This window comes from Sciurus carolinensis, chromosome 7 (genome assembly GCF_902686445.1).
Source record: "Sciurus carolinensis chromosome 7, mSciCar1.2, whole genome shotgun sequence".
Classification (NCBI taxonomy): domain Eukaryota; kingdom Metazoa; phylum Chordata; class Mammalia; order Rodentia; family Sciuridae; genus Sciurus; species Sciurus carolinensis.
The window spans coordinates 81,705,506-81,727,722 of NC_062219.1; the positions used below are offsets into that span (position 1 = coordinate 81,705,506).

General features: G+C 38.7%; 1 long non-coding RNA gene across 1 annotated transcript in view; it reads right to left on the reverse strand.

The window, feature by feature from the left end:
• The window catches only part of LOC124988365 (uncharacterized), a 55,177-nt gene extending 49,419 nt beyond the window's left edge, over positions 1–5,758 (reverse strand). Inside the window, exon 1 of the long non-coding RNA XR_007109422.1 lies at positions 5,655–5,758. This is a non-coding gene — a long non-coding RNA (uncharacterized LOC124988365). The remainder of the gene's footprint in view (positions 1–5,654) is intronic.
• Between the last annotated feature and the right edge of the window lie 16,459 nt (positions 5,759–22,217).

A 22,217-nucleotide genomic window follows, 5' to 3' on the forward strand; every position in this document is an offset into this window, starting at 1 on the left:
GTCATTAAGTGATATCTCACAAACTTTTAGAGGCTCTCTATTTTTGGACTCTTACAAGGTCTCCAATGTTTTAATAATTATAAATAGCTACATAATAAGTCTTCATGTTTTATTTTCAGCAAAAATGGACTCATCTTTAAGAACAGGTTCATGAAACATCAAGCAAACCAAAAATCAAACCAAATAAGAGACCTAACCTATTCTTGACATTTTAAAGCATCTAATTTTCCTTAGCCTGGAAACATTTAAAGGCAGGAATTCTGGCTTTTAAATGTCTATGCAGCAGAGAACACACCATTCATTTTATGTGTTGGATTTTTTTCCCCCATTTATAAAATTGTCCCCTTCATGTTAAAAATGCCTCAAGATATAAGTGCAAAATATAAAACATAAATTAAACATATAAAGCAGAACACTAATATGGTAGCATAATCAATGTTAACGACAATATGAAAATAGTGACTTTTGAACATATAGAAAGAAACCCTTGGTTAGTTTTTAAAATATGAGATATGAAGTATTTCAAATTACAGTTCTGCATAATAAGTAAGAGTACCACACATGACCACACTAGATACAAATTGCATTATTTTAAAATAATACTGTTTACTTTCTCTGTTTATTTCATTTCCCAATTCTGAGATAAGTGCACTAAAAGCAAAACACTTAAGTCAAGAGGGTTTTCAGACCAGAGATCAAAAAGCAGGTTAGGTATGAACACATTTGAAACAGTTTCCCTTTGAAAATAATGATTGTTTTTATGAATTCAAGCCCTTTTATTTTTTTGCCTTATTATTTAGTTAGACAAGTATGTGTGGAAAATATTTTATTTGCAAATAAAGACCTTTAGCATTTATGATGTAGGTATAAACCAAAGCTGGGCCCAATCTGCTTTTAGCAAAGAATTGTACAAGATTTAAGACAGCAACCCTTATAGAAATTTCTTAAGATGATTAATTAGGGAGACATGAAGGTGAACCAAATGAAACCTCCAGAAATAAACATCTTCCTGTTCTTTCGAAGGCTTCTCTGCTGAAGCACTCACAAAAGGAAACAGGATGGGAGGCTGGGATGTAGCTCAGTGGCAAAACGTCTGCCTTGCATTTGCAAAGCCCTGGGTTCGACCACCAGTTCCAAAAAAGAGGTAAAAAGGAAACAGGCTAGGAAGGAAGGGAGTCTCTAGTAAAACAGGGAGCACCTGCCAGAGCTTTTAGAGGGACTATCCAGGGCTTTGAGACAGCCCTACCTGGATCACATGGTCACTTTCTTTAGGAGAACTTAATATATTTTAGAAACCTATTATTTGGGACTATATATCCCAGAATAAGTCTTGAACATACTCCATCCCTAAAGGAAAGGGGCAGGTCCTGCATTGCCATGGAAAAGAGACTTTTAGCCTTTTGACTTCTGAGTGACTTGTATTTGCTGTATTTTTCCAATTCAAGGAGGAAGTCATCCTTGGAAATGGCATTCTCCAGGGACCCAACACCCTGAGACTTTCCCAGGATGCTCTCCAGAGTTCATCCAGCTGTGTCTGCAGATATGCTCCTGACCTTGTTCTCATTTCCTAAAGCCTTTCCACTGTGGCCGTAGCCAGACTTGACAGTGACTGAGAAGACGTATTTGGGCGTAGATGATTTTGCATCTTGAACTACTTTGAGAAAGGAAGGACAAAGGGTCAGAAACAAGAGGGAGAAGAAAGGGGGCAAAATAGAAGAACAAAATGCTTTACCTCAGTGTAGTAGGAAGATGGCCTCACCAAAAGATTCCTCCTTAGCCTTTCCCTGCCCATCCCTGGGAGAAATCATACACTCTAGTTTGGCTGCTCCCACTTAGATTATCTGAATAAACATTTTAAGAGAGAGAGGAAAAACCATGATGTCTTGGAAATTTTATTTAAAATAACTTCAAGGTCAATTGTAAGTGGGTTGGATTCCAGGAGAAGCAAGTCTGCAGAGGGAGGAATCACAATAGAAACACTAGCAGATACCGCCAACCACCAAAGCCTTTTGTATTTGTTTCAGAACAGGCATAACTGGCTGTGATGTCATTCTACTGGGGAGTCTTACTACCAGATGATGAATTCATGATTAGTCCTCTGTGCCCACAAGAAGCACTGTTCTCACACCTTGATGACAACAGAAAAACTTTTGGGACTTCACCTGTTTTAGGTTAATGATATTTCAGGATTTGAGGTCTCTTTATTACAAAAGTAAAAGTTGATTGAGACAAAATTTATTCCATTCCTAATATTCTGAATGTATTTTTGGCTCCCTCCTTTTTATAATATACAATTAAGGAATAAAATGAAAATACAAATTCACACTATGGAATAATTAATGCCAAAACATAAAAACATACAAACTACCTTGCATGGTAACAGATTTTGGATTACAGATGGGAACACCATGATCCTTCCTTGACCACTTGCCCAAATGTGCACAGCTCTGTCCCTAGGGCTCAGATGAAGCCCCCAATATCAGAAACTGGTCATTTGCAGTCCAAAGGATACACCGTCAACCCAAGCTTCCTCTTGCTGCAGACCACCCCATGATGGTTTGTATTATAGGCTGTGTAAGTAATTTATATTATGTCATAATTATAATGATAGAGTTACTAAATGGAGGATTACTCAAAGATCCTTTTGAAATGATTCCATGTCTGGCTTGTTTTCAGTATTTCAGTTACTTTATAAATGATCTTACATCTATAGTTATTTGTTCATAACGAGGGGTCTGATATTTTTAAACATCCTTTTCTACCTCTGTGGTTAAATGAAAGTTCCTAAAATATCATGTACTGGTTTTAGTAGGATGTTTACAGATATTCTATTCTGACCTCTCATCTCAACATGAAGGAGAGACACCTCAAACAAGAAGGTTACTGTGCCTCGGATCTATTGGGAGTTCTGATGTGCGGCCACCTGCTTGTGTTTAGGAGAGCCACAGTTCTTCTGCACAGGGCTCTTCCACCTCCTTGTACTTCAGAGCTGCTCCAAAGTTCCCATGTCCTTAGGCAACTGCCAGGTTATCAGATGATTTATAAATAGCTGCCTCCAACAGTTCAACTCCTACTCTCAAGAGGTTCTTTCTATTGTATCCTTTTTTTCTCCATCAGCATTGACTGCCCTGAACATGCTCAACCTTTCCCACACTTTGACTTATCCCCACTCCCACCCATAATGACACATAAACTTAAAAACCCTTCAAGGTCAGCCCTAATAACCTCCTCCATGAGGAAGATCCTCTGCTAAAACTCCTTGTCTTCTTCGTTTCTCCCTGACCTCCAAATGAACTTACATTCATATACTCAAAAAATGTTTAACTGGAAAGAACTTTGGAGGACTTTCAGTTCAGCTACAAATGCAGTAACTCATCCCAACCCATGGCTGATCTAGGAAGGGAAGCACACTACCCTCTTCCTGACCAGGGCAGCTCCCTGGTCAGGAGTTCTCCCTGACACTGAGCAACAGGCTGCTACCCTGTGACCTCTCACCTTGTCCTCTACAGAAAAATAAAATGCAATGAAGTAATAATTTATGCAGGAATTTGTTTTAAAAATAAGTACATGAATTCAAAATCACTCCTGAAAATCCCAGTCATTACCCCCAAATTACAGCTTTTGTATTTATTACCTTCTCTTAGTACATCCGTCATGACCAGTTTTTTTCCTCCATTTTTGGAACAGATTTCTATTTATCTGGAAGAGTGGTAAATGTAACTGTTGATTTCCAGCTAAAAGACACTTTCCATAAAATGCTTCTTTTTTTAATACTACAATGACATTAACAGAAAGATGCCCATAAATTGAGAAGCGTCAGGGAACTGAGATCATGGAGGGAATAGTAGGTATCTGTTCGCTGCAGGATACATCCACTCCCTCTCACATGTGGCAGGCTTCAAATAACAGTACCTCTTAGATGCTCCCAAGGACTTTTATTATTTTTGTCACTTTGATGGTCTCTACTTCCTCGGTGCTTTTGCTCTTTTACCAAACAACTCTGATGTTGACATTACAGGGCACATTCTGGTTTTCTGAGAAAGAGCTTAGTTTCAGGTTCAGATGTGTTGAGTGGCGGTAAGTAGGAGAGGCAAGCGGATTATCCAGGAGGCAAAGAGGCGGCAAAAGTATTATAGTGGTGTTCAAGCAAGAGATCAGAACTGAAGACCTAGACATCTAGAGTCACTCTCAGGATGATGACAGTCCTGGCCTTACACTTAAGATTTGCAATTTAAGGACAGGAAAGGCTTCCATCTATTTCTGTAAATTCACACAGCAGAAAAGCAGCTCAGTAAGGGTTAAATAAGTATTTGTTGGATTACAATTGAGTCTGATTTTTAAGGAGCCCAGAAATATAAAGGCAAGTAGTTTAGAAAGAAAGGGGGACCATATTACATTTTAAGAGCAAGACAAATGCCTTTTTTCCCATCCCACCTCTGAACAGGCCTGCGTGCCCGCACACGCATACACTACCCACACAGCCCCTGAAAACTGGCCCGTGCAGAATTCCTCAGGTGTAGGAGAGGAACGTGATGAGCGGGGAAGCCAAGAGGCTTCAGGCTCCCGCCCCAGCACAGTAGCTCTGCTTTTAATATATAGTTCTCGCTGAGCCCCACCATAGGACTTTCTGTGATGAAAACCTCTGAGAGTAACGATGAAGGGGAAGCCAGGGAGAGAAAAAAGAGGAAGAGGATGACGAGTGGTAGAACGGAGATGGGGAGAGGAAAAGGAGATGAAAGCCATTGCTCTAGCCCACAGCAGAAAACCAATATAAAGAGTCATCTGGGCCCAGGAGGTCTCGTCTGGGAGTGGACGAGCCATCATTCTCAGGGTTAATAGCTAAAGGACATCGGCTCTGCCTCGTCTCCACTCTGCTCACTAACAGTCCTCTTATTTTATTACTTTATATATACTGTTGAACTGATAATGTTCACTACAGAGAGCTCTGTCAAGCCTATTTTTTTGCACTTTGGAAAAACTAAACGATTTTTTTTTTCTTTTTTCTAGGTTCTGTCCGATAGCAGAGAAGTCTTTAGAATATATCCAATCCTCTTCGGTAAAAATACCAAATGCACCTTTGCAAGGGAGAATGTGTACATGGAAGTTGGGGTGGGTGGTGAGGAGTGAAAAGAGAAGTTGGATCTTGCACTGGTGGAGGCAGGACCTGTGGGCATAGCTGAGCCATGGCCAGGAGACCTGGCTGGCTGAAGGGAAGAGTGGCAGATGGAGCTGGGAAGAGGGCAGGCATCAGAGAGCGAGCCCACGAATGCCCATCTGAAAAATCTGGCCTTTGTTCCTTGGGTGGTGAGGAGCATGTTTTCCCTTCCATTCTTTTTAAAGGAATAACCAGAATGGTACAATTAGAAGATTGATCTGGTTGAAAAGACGTTTCTGTTCTAAATGAACGTCTTTGAGCCTTGGTCTCCATATCTGTAAAATAGGGAGAATCCTACTTCTGTCAAAGGGTCGTAGCAAGAATTAAAGAGAAGCTATTGCTGACATTACCTACAATTAAAGAGAATTATTGTTGCTATTTTTGTTATTGAGGCTGTGTGGCAGGAAGCTATGCATACTATCTCTGGCATTAGACTACTTCTAAACTCCAAGACCTCAGGCAAGTAGCTATAGAACAGGGAGGATAGAAGGGTACTTACCTCACAGGGCTGGTGTGAGGATGAAGGGTAATATGCGTGAGGTGCTCAGTAGTATGATGCCACTGTCCGAAAGAGGCATGATCAAGATGTGGCCCTTGAGGCTGGAAAGACAAGTACACAGGCAGCATCAGAGCACGACGGCGACTGAAAGATAAGGGAGAGTAAGATAACAGTGCCATTTCTCTTCTTAGCCAAGAGACAGTGGTGTCACTGACAGGAACAGGGCAGCAGGAGGATGAGCTGGCCCAGCAGGACAATGCAGGAGTTGGTTGTGGGGTATACTGAGTGTACTTGCAAGATGTCCACTATTAACAGTATCGACTGTTAATACTGAGGTATATTTCCTGCCCAATTATTCCTGTCTTAATAGGAATGACACTGTTGAGACAGCTTTGCATTCTGTTTGTTTTACTTAGAAGTGGTCTGATCCTCCCACGAGGATTTTATCATGTCATCGGAGATCCTAAGGAAGCATCATCATGAATGACTGCCAAGCTCTCACACACACAATCCCTAAAACTGGGAAGTCAATCATAGGGTCAAAGGGCACGATCGTTTCTATGTGAATTTCAGAGGCCCTAGCACTTCCTATAACACTACACCTTCTGTCTCTGGGGCTAGATGGCAGCTTGCTCATTCCAAGGAAGTACAACCATCATATAAAACATTTAAACCACAATTAACAAGAATAATTGTCAACAAACCAACTGTATTATTCATACTCACTCATTGCCCATTGGAACTATCTTTCCAGAAACAAGTATAACCCCAGTAATGTTTGAAGGCCACATTAAGGAATTCTGAGAAAGGTGCTCTCTGGCTTTTGGACCAGAACTCTAACAGACTTACATGTTAGTGTCAAAGACTTGATCTCAAAGTGTTTTGGGTTGGCCAGGTATATAAGATACCTTTGAACACAATTTATAACAGCATGAGCATAGAAGTGTCAATTTTATTTTATTATCAGAATCTCACAAGCTAAACAGTCTATTCAGGAAGGAGGAGTTGGTGAATTGTTCTCTTAGATTTCATAAATTTGCATTATCCACAAAGGTGTAATATATCAACTTCTCCCTTGTCTCTTTATTAAAACAATCTTCCTTAGTTTACTCACCAGAAAACAGAAAAAGGTAAATTAAAATTTTGCTGGTTTCTGATAATAAAGCATGCAGGCAAAACTAGGAGGAGATGTAAATTTCCCTTGAATTCTGCCCCACCTGCCCAGCAGTGAGAAAAATCTCTCAGTATAGGTAGTGTATTTTCCAAATTATTTATCTTTAGTAGATGCTACAAAATTGCTTGGACAGTGCACAAGGCTGACTTGTCAGAAGAAGGAGAAAGAAAATTATAATCAAAATGAATTTGGACTCCAAGGAAATGATATTTCTCCATTCCCATGTGGCCATGTTATTTAACATTCAGGTAGTTGGATGATACAGAAGGGAAGCAGGTTGCTTGAAAGAATGGACACCAATGTCTTGGTTTGAAGACATGGATTGAAGCATGAATTTGGTTTACAAGCAAAGAATTTTTAGGTGGATAAAAGTGTATTCTCCCTTAGCATGATATTCTCCAGCTCCATACATTTACCTGTAAATGCCATAATTTTATTCTTCTTTATGGCTGAATAATATTCCATTGTGTATATATACCACAGTTTCTTTATCCATTCATCTATTGAGGGTATCTAGTTTGGTTCCACAATCTAGCTATTGTGAATTGAGCTGCTATAAACATTGATGTGGCTGCATCACTGTAGCATGCTGATTTTAAGTCCTTTGGGTATAGACTGAGGAGTGGGATAGCTGGGTCAAAAGGTGGTTTCATTCCAAGTTTTCTGAGGAATCTCCATACCACTTCCCAGAGTGGTTGCACCAATGTGCAACCCCACCAGCAATATATGAGTGTACCTTTTCCCCCACATCCTCTCCAATATCTGTTGTTGTTTGTGTTCTTGATAATAGCCAAATGAATGTTTTCTCTGATAGGTGGGGTGTAAGTGAAGAATGGAGGAATGTTGGATTGAAGGAAATGAGGGGTGGGGTGGGATGGGGAGAAGAAAAGATTGGAATGTGACAAACATTATTGTATGTACATGTAAATCATGTACATGAATGGTGTGACTCTACATCGTGAACCTCCAGAGAAATGAAAAGTTGTACCGCATTTGTGTACAATGAGTCCAAATGCATTCTGCTACCATGCATAACTAAATAGAACAAACAATAAAAAAGAGTGTATTCTCTATTGAAATTTTAATAGAAGTATGAAAGTTGAGATGAATCTGCCTTATTTAGCAACTAATCCCAGGAGGATGTAAGATTTGGAGCCCACTTGGATTCAACCTGCAGCCTGAGGCAAGTCTAACCTGTGCAACAGGTACAGAGGGAGAAATAAAGCTTACTGCGTTCTTGCCAGGGAGAGTGTGTGCTTGTTTACTGTGCAGGGTTTTTATGGTAATGGTAGGCGGATATAGCATGTATTTACATAGTATCATTGTAAGCTCTTTCCATACCTGAGGCCATTTAATACTCAAAACAACCCTATGAGTTAGGTGCTAGAGTCATCTCCACTCTGCAGTTCACCAAGCTGAGGAAGAGCAGTTAAGGAACTTGTCGCAAAGCAGGTGAGTGAGTGGTGGAGCATTTGAACCCAGTCTCCCTGGCCTCGAAGACTGAGCTGTGTGCCACCTATCATTACACTCTGCTTTCACTCCATTCCCTGCTTTTGAAAAGTGCTAAATTGACCTTCTTTCTTATATCCTTTATGTCAGTGCTTTTCAAACTTATCGACTCCTGTACCTTCCAGAAAAACTGCAAAAAGCAATTAGATTGAATCATGTAAATTTGTCATCTTTTTAATATATTCATATTTTTAGTTTTAGATGGACATGATATCTTTATTTATTTATCTTTATGTGGTACTAAGGATCAAACCAGTGCCTCACACATGCTGGTACTAAGGATCAAACCAGTGCCTCACACATGCTGGGCAGGCGCTCTACTACTGAGCTACAACTCCAGCCCTAAATTTGTCATTTTTGACATATTTGAAAATGGCCAAATAGCAGCAGCCTCTTTTGATTGAGCCTACTCTTCCACACATTTTTAAAGTAACATCTGAATTTTTTCATCCTGGTTTAAATCATTACAAAGATGGTGACTTCAAGAATACTGAAAATAATTAAATTGTCAAATAAAAATTTATTACACTGTTAATATAGCCAATGGAATCTAAATACCTTAGTAATTTTTTTTTGAGGTAAAATTCACATATTCACCATTTAAATCATTTTAAAATGTATAGTTCAGGGCCACACACACACACACAGGGAATCAGCACTTGACTAAGGGTTACCCTGGTTTGTAAGCTTTTGCTTAAATTCTTGAGACTTTATTCTGACGTTTACCAGTTTATTCATGCTTTCGTGGAGGAACATACTTTTGAAAGTTATACCCTTCAGCGACATCTACCTACCATATAGTATTTGAAGTGTTCAATAATCACATGTCTAGTGACTACAACATTTACAAAAATACATTTTTGATAAAACTCAGAAAATCCAGAAATTTTATGTTTTTCCTTAAATTTACATGCCCATTCCTCTTCCTCTGTAGAATTTTATCCTAATAAAATTTATGTTTAAAGGTTTTTGGTAATAACTGTATATCCTCCCTCTGAATACATATAAATTTAGTTTTAAAACTTCTTTGACTATATGATCTTGCTGTTGAAGAATATCCTCTAGATTAAACTGTAATTACAATTATTATAATCCCTCATTGAATTAATATTACATATATTAAACATTTAATAATTCTAGTTTTTTTTTTAACACATCTGCAATAAATGGGGCTTTCCCTTCCAATCGGCTCATGTACCTTTGCATGAATCACTTATTGCTCAAATGAGACAGGGCTCAGGTAAAGAAGATCTTGTTTACATAAAAAAGTAAACAATAGTGTTCACTTATAGCAATGTCCCTTAATTGTTTAAATTCTAGTCAGTTAGATGCCAAAAACATGTATACAATAAAAAATGATTTTATTGTAATTTTCTATATTGTGTTGGCTATCTCCTACCCATTGTTCTGGGCTATGCCACACTCTTCTGTGCTGCTTCCTGTCTGGAGGCTAGCCTGTAGGAACTTTACAAGTGTACTTGGCTTTTAGCTTCTGGCTGGATTGGACCAATGAAAATCCCTTGGCAGAAGGACCAGAGGAAGAAAAAAGATAGATGGCAATTTTTTATTCTCCCAGTTTCTTCCCTGAAAAGTTACTTCTCATTTCAAGCTGACTGGCTCTACATGGACCATCTCCTTCTGGATTCTGATAAACTCTCCTTCATGAACCTTCAGAGCTAAAAATGGTAACAATCTTCTTGTTATACAGGATATATCCTAATTCCAGGATATTCACTATCTTTGGGTTTCTTTACATCCTGTTCATATTTATAAATAGTCCATTTATGAAGCCTTCCTTGACCTATTAACCTTATGTGAGAAACTCATATGACTTTTTCCATGCGGTGATGAATGGTAACCACAACTGACTCAATCTATCTGTGGGCAGCACAATTAAGTTCTTCAATTCTTTTGAAAGAGAAGAATCATATACCACCTAACTTGCAAAGAATATGCTAGAGCTGTACTGTCTGATAATGATAGCCACTAAGCACATTTGGCTAAATTTTTAAATGAAATGAAATACAATTTAAAATTCAACCTCTCAGTCCTAAACCATTTTTGAAGTGTTCAATAATCACATGTCTAGTGACTACGACATTGGACAGGGCAGACACAGAATATTCCTATCACCACAGAAAGCAATACATTAGATAATTATTTGTATGACGACTACTAAATTGAAAATCTGCAGTGAAAAAATTTTGTAGTTTTAAAAGAAAGTTATTTTTCTTATATTCCTCAATCTATAAAGCCATTCAGTTAAAAAAAACTTTTTGAATAAAATTTCTAAGAAATTAATAATATGTGATCTGATCTCTTCATTAAAGCAAAAAAATTTAAACTTTCTTACATTGACTATTTAAACATTAAAAATACTGTAATGTATTAGATTAATTCAAACGTAGCTGCAATACTAGTTTTCTCTGACTGCCATAACCAATTACCACACAGTTGGTGGTTTAAAACACACCAACACAGTTGAAGACCAGAGTCCAAAATAAAGATATCAGTGGCACCGTGTTTCCCTCACAGACTCTAGAAGAGATTGTTCCTGCTCTAATTCTAATGTCTTGTGGCTTCTGCATTTCTTGGCTTGTGACTGCATCCGTATCTTCTCCATGTGGGCTTCTCTTCTTCAGTCTAGATGCCTCTCATTTGTGTGACTCTTATAAAAACACGTGTCATTATATTAGGGTTACCTGGATAATAAAGGATGATATCCTCAAGATTCCCAACTTAATTACATCTGCAAGGATCTCTTTCCAAATAAGGTAAGATTTGTTCTTTCTAGGAATTAGGACATGGGTATAATTTTCTGGAGCTATCATTCAATTGATTATAGGGATCAACAATTTGGGCATATCTATATTTGTTTATTGCTTCTCTTGTCCAACATGGGAGTAAACTGAATGTGACCTGACTGTGACACTTGCTTTGCCCAATAGAATGCAGCAGAAGTATTTTTCTAGTACTTTTGTCCTAGACCTTCAAAGTTCACATAGCCTCTGCTTTTGATCAGAGGAAAACAGATGTTATATAAAATCCACTTACTCTTCTGAAGAAAGTGGTCAAAAGGAGAGAGAAGACCATTGAAGGATGACAGGCTATGATGGGAGACGAAGGCCCATCCAGTCTCTGGACTACAGATAAAATCGAGAAGAACAAGGGACTACTCACCAAGCTTAGAGGGCAATGAGGAAATTACTAGTGGAGCCTGGAAAGAATGGTCAATATTAAGTAGTGGGAAACATTTGGAAAGAACTGGAATGAAGAATTGAAAATGTACTTAATGAATTTGTGGATCTGATTAAGCAGGTTTCCAGACAGAATTGTAAATGTGCCAGTTGGCTTCTTACAACTACATATCACAAGGTAAAGAAGGAACTATCGAGTTTTCAAGAAGAATCTAGGGAAAAGACTTCTAACCCGGGACTTGCTGAGTTGGAAAATAAAACTTTTTTTTTTTTTTAATTCCCAGTTTTCTCAGGTAGAAAAATATTCTTAAAGAAAGGGCTCCAGAGTAAGATTGAATCCAGGACATTGTCATGGCCTTAAGGTACAGTTATACGATCTCTGAAAGATTTAAACCAATACAGCATCTATCTTCTCAGCTATACAAACAGTTTCTAAGAATTTTTGATGTACAGTTTGATACATGGAGAGCACACTAAATTTTTAAAGGTATTATATCAGCTTGGACTAAAGAGGACCTAGTTGGTGCTAAATGAAAAGAGGTCTCTGGACTTTCTTTGGACAATGAGTAGTCTGAGAAAGCTACATAATGGCAAACTTGGAACATTTCTTATTAAAAAAAAAAGTAAATATGATTCAGAGGGTAGAGTCCAGAGTCCAACAGGTACAACCAGGAGCTATGGGGAGAAATGAATTAAGGGAATCACTTCCAGAAAACTGGAACTCGATCAAGAAATGAACCTTTTCCTTTCAGATTAGAGAACACTGATAAGATGAGACTAGCTGTATTTCAGAATTTCTTTTTCCTAGTGGCTGCTTTGTGCCTTCCTTCCTCCCTTTAAAAAAGAGGGTCTATGGTGCTTCTTCTATTCTTATCTTAGCACTGTATTATTGGGCACAGAGGTGCAAAGCACTTGCATTTTTACTTCACAGTTCTCTGTATCAAAAGGAATTGCACTTATGAATCCTCAAACACATCTTAATGAGGATTGCAGACCAAGAAATACTGGGCATAAAATCTGATGTTATAATTTGTTGAGACTTTGGGAGTCTCTGAACTAGGTGACTATAATTTCTATATGGAAGTATATGAACTATTGTGGCCAAAGGGCAGACTATGGTAGGATGTCTGCAACTATAGCCAGTTATTCTCATTCCTGTGTGCACATGCCACTTTTCTGACTAAGAGGGCAGATCTACTTAACTATACCTAGAATCTTCACTAAGCTTGTGATTTATTTTGACAAACCAAATGCAGCAGAGGTGATATTCTGGGATTTTTGATCTCAGATATTCAAAGGTTATACAGCTCAGCTCTGTTTTCACTCAGAGAGGGATCCAGCCACCACATAAAGAAACCATGAAAGGAAGACCATGTACAGAAAAAAACCCCGGAGTATTAGAGCCCAATAATGGGAGGGGGTGCCCACCCAGCTCTCAGCCATTTTGGTCAAACAGCTGAGAAATCATACACAAGAGTGAAACTATTATGGATTCTCCAGCTAACGCCACATGTTGCAGAAATGAGCTTTCTCTTCTCTGCAATGCTTAAATTCCTGAACAACAGCATGGTGAGAGTTACACAGTTCTTTTAAGTCAATAATATGAGGTCAGCTCATTGTGCATCAGTTACCAACTCATCTGAGTTCTTGTGAGATGGAACACTCACACACTGAGTTACATGAAGTAGGGTCATTATTTACTGATAGGCAGCAAGAGACAACAGAAGCCCCGGGATTTGTTGTGAGCCAGTCCCCCAATACAACGCTTAGGTGATTCTTATTTGCACATACCCCGCTTCTTGGAAAGTAGCGCATTCTGAGATTTATACCCTAGGAAAATGTGAATCACTGGGCTAAAGCACCTTGGGACATCTCGTTTGAGACTGGGTGCTTGGACCCCAGCCTGGGCTATTCTGACCAGTTCCTTCTTATCTGAGGATGTTACACCAGTTCCTTCTTATCTGAGGATGTTACACACCTAGTATATTCCATAGTTATTCTTAAGAACTATAAGTGAGAAAGAGGAAAGAACTGCATTAGTACAAGACTATGAGAGAACTGTCCTGCAAATCAACACTGGGACAATTCATTATATAGGATTCTTCAGCCTCTATATATTTTTGCAAATATTTGACATACACCTAATATTCATTTCCTATGTGTTATGGACTGGTTGTGTCCTACTTCAAATTCATATGTTGAAGTTTTAACCCCCCAGTTTGACTATATCTAGAGATGGGACCGCTAAGAAACTGATTAAGGTTTAAAGAGGCCAGAAGGGTAGGGGTTTTCACCCTTATAGGGAATCAGTGTCCTTAGAAGAGGGGACACAAGCTATCCCTCCCCATCACCCATCTCTCTCTTCCCCACGTTCTTCCCCCATAGAAGCACAGAGGAAAAGTCACGTAGGGCCACAGAAAGTAACTATCTGCTAGAAGAGAGTTTCCACCAGGAAAGAACAATTAGCCAGTACCTTGATCTTAAACTTTGCAGTTTCCAAGCACTGTGAGAAACAAATGTCTGTTATTTAAGTCACCCAGTGTATTGTTTTTATTATAGCAGCCTTAGTTGAACAAGATACCAAGTTTGCTACTGACCTTGCTGACTGACAGACTAGGCTTCATCCTGCAGACCACCACACAAGTCAAGGGACAACTTTCTGGAAAACTGAGTAATCAGCTGGCGGTAGCAATGGCAGCTTCAAATACTTTCATCAACTGAGACTACAAAGAGTTCACGGTCACTAAACCATTGGCATTCTAGAACACTTTGTTTTATCAGATATTACCCTGTATTCTGTCTTTGATGGGGAAGTATTAGTTGAGTCTGAAATGATGGGTAAGTGTTAGTTGAGGATCAGTGAAAGAAAGAATGGATTATTACAAGTCATCTTTCAGATTTAATTGGTACTGAAGTGAAGACGTCACAGCATGTGCATCGCAGAGGTTGGAAGTATAAGGTGGGATTCAATCAAACCCACTCTAGCTGACTGCAATGGAACTATTGATAATGATTTTTGGTTAAAACAGGAAAATATCTGGGACAAATGCTAAACTGGATGAGATGCTGAAACTGTAATCTAGTATTTTGCTAGGCAAGCTACGAGCTTTTCAGTTTCTCAGGTGCTGGTAAGTATACCATAAGTTACATCAAGACTTACCAATTGACAGTTCATTATCGTTATACTTATTATACTTTCTTACAGAAGCATCTTGTTTTGTGGAGCTGGATTTAGTCAAAAGCTGGTAAGAACAACTTTATAAAACTGGAAATTACAAAAAAAAATGTTTTTCTTTGTCTATGAACAAAGACTATTTTATGCCAATGTCAATATTTCAGTTTGACTTGAAGGACCTTAAAAAGGCATGACAGATGGCTCCATAGAGAGGCACTTGAGAATCATTACACATGGATTGCTTAGTAATTTCATTTCCTGGTTGAAAATTGTTAAGTTTATGATTACACATTTGACAGTATTAAAATATCAACATCCGAGAGGAAGGAAGTAATCCTAATTAAATAAAGATGATTTTCTAAATTTTAGGATATTATACCCTAGATTGCATTTTAAGAATATTTTGTGAATTAATGATAGCTGTCGAGTGCATTATGTATAGCACTGCAATGTTAAATACAGAACCAACAGAATAACTGAGGAATGATGGTGAGCAGGAGACTGGTGTCTAAATAAAAAAAAAAAATAGAAATGTATTTCTGTGGTAATCTTTTTGGAAAAACTTGATACAAGTAAACACGAACATTTCTAGCTCCTTTTCCTTAAAACCACACAAATATGCCCTGAGACCCAGGCCACAACGCATGTTAACGACACAAACCACCAAGCTCATTATCACTACTGAGAAGCATAAGCACGCAGGAATGGAACTTCCAAGCATTTTCTTCACAGTTACATTCTATGATAAATAAAAATCTTTGACAAAAAAATCATTTCATAAGTTTGTCACTTGGATGAAATAAGGCACCCAGACTTTAAATATTTCTTACTGGTTATCCTACTCTCTTTTTAAAAAGTTTTTAAAATTTTATTTGTTCTAATTAGTTGTACATGACAGCAGAATGCATTTATACATTTTGATAGATCATACATAAAGAGTGTAATCTGTCATTTTTCTGATTATACATATTGCAGGATCACATGGGTCATGCAGTCATAAATGTACATGAGGTAATAATGTCTTTTTCATTCTACTATCCCTCCTGCCCCTGTGCCACCTCCCCACCCTTCACTCCCCTCTACCTAATATAAAGTAACTCTATTCTTCCCTATCCCCACCCATTGTGAATTAGCTTCCACTTTGCCAGTGTTTCATATTTTAAACCATCTCCTCGGTTTGATCAGAGTCTGTCCATCCTGGGAAAATGCATGATGGTTAGGGTTAAGTAGGATAAGGCTTATTTTCCTTAGGTAAACTGAGGACAGCTTCCCAAGGGCACATCCACAGACAGGAGTGGTTTTGGAAGGAGGACATGTGGAGGGTGAGGCTCTGATCCTATAAAGCCACTCACCTGGATCTCTCGGGACAAGCACCACACATGGTGATACATACATACAGCCCCGGTTTGAAGAGTGCTGCCCTACCTTGTCCTAGGTTTGGTAACAAGCCCCTTAACTGGTGACCTGCAATGGGTTAATGTGTACTACATGGCCACAACCTGCAGTGTTGACACGATCGTTTCTGCTTAGGAGGCCAGAAAGATTTTGTACCATTCCTATTTGGAGGACTTTAGATAAGAATTTGAAGTCACACAGTTTCCTTCATCTCTCTGTGCTTCATTATATGATTAAATTCTTTAAGATTTATTGAATCCAGGTGTTTTATTTCTCAGTAATCACCAGAACTTGCCTGATTTCATTATGCCAATCTGTTATTTCCAAGACATTTTAAAAATTCCTTTTCCCAGTTAATAGTGTGTTTCTGTGGTTTTCTTGATCTAAAAATATTTTATGAAATTGTATAATCTTATGAAAGATTTTCTTATGCTATAATAAAGCTTAACAAAGAATGGTATTTATAGATTAATTTTTGGGGAAAATTCTAAATGCCTTTCTAGCAATGACCTCCACACTTTCTCATGAAACAGAGCAATCTGCTTCTGTTTTTCTAGGACTAGAAGTGTTCAGCACAGTGATGTAACTCTTTATTGAAAACACTGCAGCTCCATTTAAAAACATTTTTGCTTAAACAATTAGCATTTTTGCTTGTCCATAAAGAACTCACACGAGACAGAAAAAAATTGTTTTTCCCATATGGTCCCTTTTTCATTAATATTACTAATCCAGACATTAAAAACAAACAATAAGGTGCTGAAATGTACAATTTGGGCCAAAATACCAGCCTTGAACTTCTGTGTACTTTGCAATTTTAAGAGCATAGCAGAGTGCATGAGGTCACCCTGGCTATGACTCTTGTCTCTGTTGTGTTTCCTTTTTCTATACAGTCACTATGTGTATAGTTCCCTTCTTTTAAAATGAAAGAATAATTATAACCATTCTTGAACTTAGGAAAGGTATAGAGATTTGTTTGCCAATTATAAAGAGGAGAATATCTTTTTTTCTTTTTTAAATGGTAGAGTCATTCCCCCTCCCCCATAAAGTAATCTGTATCTTGGAAAGCCACTCCTTTTCCATCCCTATGCACCTGGAACTGAGAGGCCAGGTTGGCCAATCAGAGAATTCAATTCCTCTGACTTTTGCAGTTGGTTCAGGAAGGGCACATCCTCCACATTGGTCAAATGAAACTAAATCTGGGGACTTTCACAGAACTGCTAGGAAATGAAAAAAATTTTGACTAGGAACTGCTGAGTCACTACATGGAGATAACAGTACAGGCGAAGGTAGAGCTGAGATATGGCAGGGCTGGGGAGAGCGGAAGGGATAAGAGAGGGAGGTTCTGGGGAAGGGGAAGATGGAGAAAGAGAGAGGAGGAGGAGGAAGGGGAGGGAGACACAAAAGATTAAAAACAAGATAGAAGAGACCTGGTCTTGGTTGTTTTAATTACATAAGCCCCAAATTCCCTTCTCGCTTAAACCAGTATGAGCTGGGTTTTTCTATCACCTGAACCTGAATGAGTTCAAAAACAAAATCTATCCCAGATGTGATCATGTTCAAAATGGGACAATTTATCAGAAGTCAGGACCTTCTCCGTGCCAGGCGCTCGGCTGGTCCCTGGGGACATGCAGGGATCAATAAGACAGGGCTTCTCTTATTGATCTTCTCCAAACACCAGAACTTATTTCCACCCTTCCAGTGACAGTAAGCTTTAGGGATCTCTCTCTCTCACTCTTTCTAAACAAGATGTCCTTTAAAAGGGGCTGGGGCTGTAGCTCAGTGGCAGAGCACTTGCCTAGAATGTGTGAGGCATTGGGTTCAATCCTTAGCACCACATAAAAATAAACAAATAAAATAAAGGCATTCTGTTCATCTACAACTACAAATAAAACATTTTTTTAAAAAGATATCCTTTTATTAAGATTTTTTTTCAGGTAAGGGGATAGGAGGGGAAGAGAATCCTGATTATGTATTGTTACTATAAACATTTTTTTAACTCCTAGAGAAACAGTTATTACTTCAATAACTTATTCTTTTTGGAGGTGAAGAAGAGTCATTATTATTTAACTGGTAGCCTTATGCAGCAATCTGTGAAACAGAGGCACATCCAAGGCCAGACGCAAAATAACTACCCAGCTGAACTTGTGTGGTTACATTTTCATTCTTTTAGCAATAGCTGCTCATGGGAGGGGAGATTACACTGTTAGGCATTCAACTAAACTTAGATTTGGTATATCTATCCACATTTTGGGAGGAGGGAAAGGAAGACTTTTTTTGAATTATTGTCTTGTAAATCAAGACTTTTATCTACCTAGGATTTCTCTTGTTATGGTTTGAACAGGATCCCCTGAAAATTCATGTATTGGAAACTGAACCTTCAAATTCATATATTAATGGTATTTGGAGTCTGTGCCTTTGGGAGGTAATTAGGATCAAAGGAAGTCATGAGGGTAGGGTTCCCATGATGGCATTAGTGGTTTTATAAGAAGGGAATCCCCCATGGCTGCCTCATCATGTGCTATCTCTAGTGTTAGGATTCAGCAAGAAGGCCTTCACTAGACACTAGCTCCACATCCTTAGTCTTCCAGACCCCAGAGTTATAAGAAACAAATCTTTGTTGTTTATAAATTACCCAGTCTCAGGTATTCTGTTAGACTAGCCGAAAATAGAACAAGAAGACAATTTCAATATCCCTTTCCTATATCAATAAAAGGGAACAGTAACAGTTATCCTCATGTTCTATTTAATATAAATTTCATATTGCATCATTTTAATATATACATTTTCCAATTTATAAGATTAGAAAGTTTAAAATCCCTCAAAACCATTGCAGACCATGATGCAACTTGATCAAAAGAGCAGAATGTCCTTTTTCAGGGACATGGGGAGGGGTGGGGATTGCCAGTAATGAACAGCACCCAGTTGGCTCAAGGAATTCACATACACACAAGTGTCTATAGTGTAGTGGGTAGTAAAATAGTGTCATTTAGAGAATTATCACAAGTGGATAGTCTCATTGCTTCAAGTCAGATGTTGTTGGTGTCTGCATACATCTGTTGAGATGGGCTCTTTTGACAATCTCCTACCCTTATCACTGTACATCTCTACTTTCTCACTTCCTGACCAAAACAGGTGGACAGGGTAGCCCACTGTATCTATTATCATTGTCCCTGTTCTTGAGGAACAATAAAGGTTACCCCTTCCTCTACAAACTCAGTCATGAGTGATAGGAGATATGACCTGCACTTTAGGGGAATCTGCTTTAGGGATCAGCTATTTCTAATCACACACTCAGTCATTTCCTTGGGACACACCATAGTCTGGATGTACTGGTCCAAGAAGTTCTGATATTGGTCATGTACTGAATCCAGAATTGTGTTCCCCTCAGCTTATTGAGGCCCTAGCATTGAGTCAGGATCATCAACACAGCCTCATCTCATTATAACAAACTGCACGTTGGGACTTAATTATTTTTGCTGGTCATCTGGCCTCTACCAGGATTTTGGGCCATTTTGGATACTCTGAACCTGGAAGTGGGAGTCTATGTTTGACACTCAGTTTGGGAAAGACAATGAGACCCCATCTACTCATGGAACTAAAACTCTGGAGCCAGACCCTGCAAAGACCCACTTTTGTCCTCCTCTCCACACATGGATGGCTATTTCCTTTATGTTTATGTCACAGAAGGGACAATTTGGAAATTCCTAAAATCGCCCCCTCTTCAAAAGGAAGCCAGTTCCCACAGTGAGATGACATCATCCTCAGAGGCAGATAATTGCCAACAATTTTTAAGTAACCTGTTTCTAATTTAAAAGAAAATAGTAATATATGTATTGTATGTCTTTAAAAGAATCAGTGACAAATACATTCAACATTGAAACTATGATGAAGACAGGTTTTGTATAATTACAAAGCAACCTCAACAGTTCCTGAGATCATCCTTACAGAAGATCCCTCATCACCATCTCAGGGTAAACCTGACGCTCCTCAGCATTGTTAACATTTTTTTCAGATGATGTTTATTTCCCTGCCTCTTTCATTGTGAATGTTGGGGAAAGACTAGAAAAGAACAATTTGGGGACTGTCTAAATGTGGAATTTGGGTTTATAAACCACATTCCAGAAGAGTCAGCTTTTGCTGAAGCCATAGTTTCAGTGGGGCTCTGTTTAGGTTTTTGGGTACTTTGAACTTCCCACTGTGCAAAGGGAGCAGATGCCGGGTAGATGGGGCTACTATATTCTTAGACACGACAATGACTCGTGCCCTTGAAAAATGCATATATATTGAACTCCTACCCCACAGGCATGTTAGTATTAGGAGGTGGTGCCCTCGGAAGTCATTAAACCATGAGAGTGGAGCCCTTATGGATGGGATTAGTGATCTTATAAGATACCCAGAGAACTTGCTTGCCCTCTTTCTGCCATGTGAGAATCTAAGAAATCAGCAGTCTGCAATCTGGTAGAGGGACATGGCCAGAACTCGACCATGCAGGTTCCTTGATCTTGGACTTGTAGCCTCTAGAACAGTGAGAGACAAATTATGTTGTTTATAAGCCATTAAACTAAAGGACTTTGTTACAGCACCTGAACTGGCTAAGACAGATGCTGTGATTTTTAGGTTAGGATTCTCACTCACTATCCCATGGTTGGCCATCTTCCTTTTAGTTATAGGTATATTACTATCACCTACCAGGGAGCTGTCAACTTAATCTTCTTTTTATATGTTGCCTCAAAAAGTGCAACCAAGATGCCTGAAGAGGGTGTCCAACACCCAACTCAGCCACTGACAAGAATCAGGGCAATAAAGGAGAGTGCATTCCAAGGACAGTGATTGAGAGAGAACCAGGAAATTAGCAAGACAGTGATGGAAACCCAAGGGAGCTGAGAGTGGAGAGTCACAAAGTTGAAAAGGAAACCTAGAGAAAAGAACAAGGCAGTTTGCAACTTAAACCGTTAGCTCACAGCCTGGGGGAGCCTGACACCATACTGCTGGGAAAAGCTGAGCTGGAAAGTACTGGCAACTCTCACTGGAAGAGATTCTACAGGTCCTACAAGCTTGTGATCCAGTGGGAGCTGGTTGGTCTAAGGACAGCTGATCTGCTCCAAAAAGGGAACACATTTTGGGCCTCCTCCACCCCCCATAACTCAGACTACTACACCAGCCATGACTAGACACCATCTTAGCTCAGGGGCCAGGAGCCCATGCCTGATGAAGCCAGAAGCCTTGGGCTGGTGAGCACCCCAATGGACAGAAAGTAATATTTGGGGACTTCAACACCCCAGTTTTATAAGTACATGATAGATCATGTAAAAAAAAAAAATTCAACCAAGAAACACTGTACTTAAACTTTACTACAGAGCAAATGGACCTAACCAATGTTTACAGAAAATCTCATACAACAGCAGCAGAATATCATTCTTCTCATCAGCCCATGAAACATTCCACAGGACAGATCATACAACAGGCCATCAATCACACTGCAATAAATTTTGAAAACCTAAAGTCATATCATGTATCTTCCCAGATCACCACAGAATAAAATTAAAAATCAAAAACAAGAAGAATGAAAAGTATATAGATACATGGGAATTGACTGACATGTTCCTTAATGACAAATGTATAGCTGAAGAACAATGAGTAAGAGGGAAAAAAAGATTTCTAGAAACAAATGAAAGTAAAAACATGACAAACTAGATTGGAATACAACAAAAGCAGTACTGAGAAGGAAGTTTATAGCCATAGGTGCATACATAAAAGAAACAGAAGAATCTCAAATAAGCAACCTAGCAATGTATCTCAATAACAGAAAACAAAAACAAACCAAATCAAAAATTCAAAAGAAATAAAAAAGATTAAAGAAAAAAAAATGGAAACAAAACAAAACAAAACAAAAAGATACTGAAGATCAATGAAACAAGGAGTTGATCCCATGATCAAATAGGATTTATTCCAGGGATGCGAGGTTGATGAACCTATGCAAATCAATAAATGTGATAAACATGTTTACACACAATAAACACATCAAGAGAATGATCCAAACCCATATGATCATTTTAGTAGATGCAGAAAAAGTGTTCAATAGGATTCAACATCCCTTCAAAATAAAAACTCTC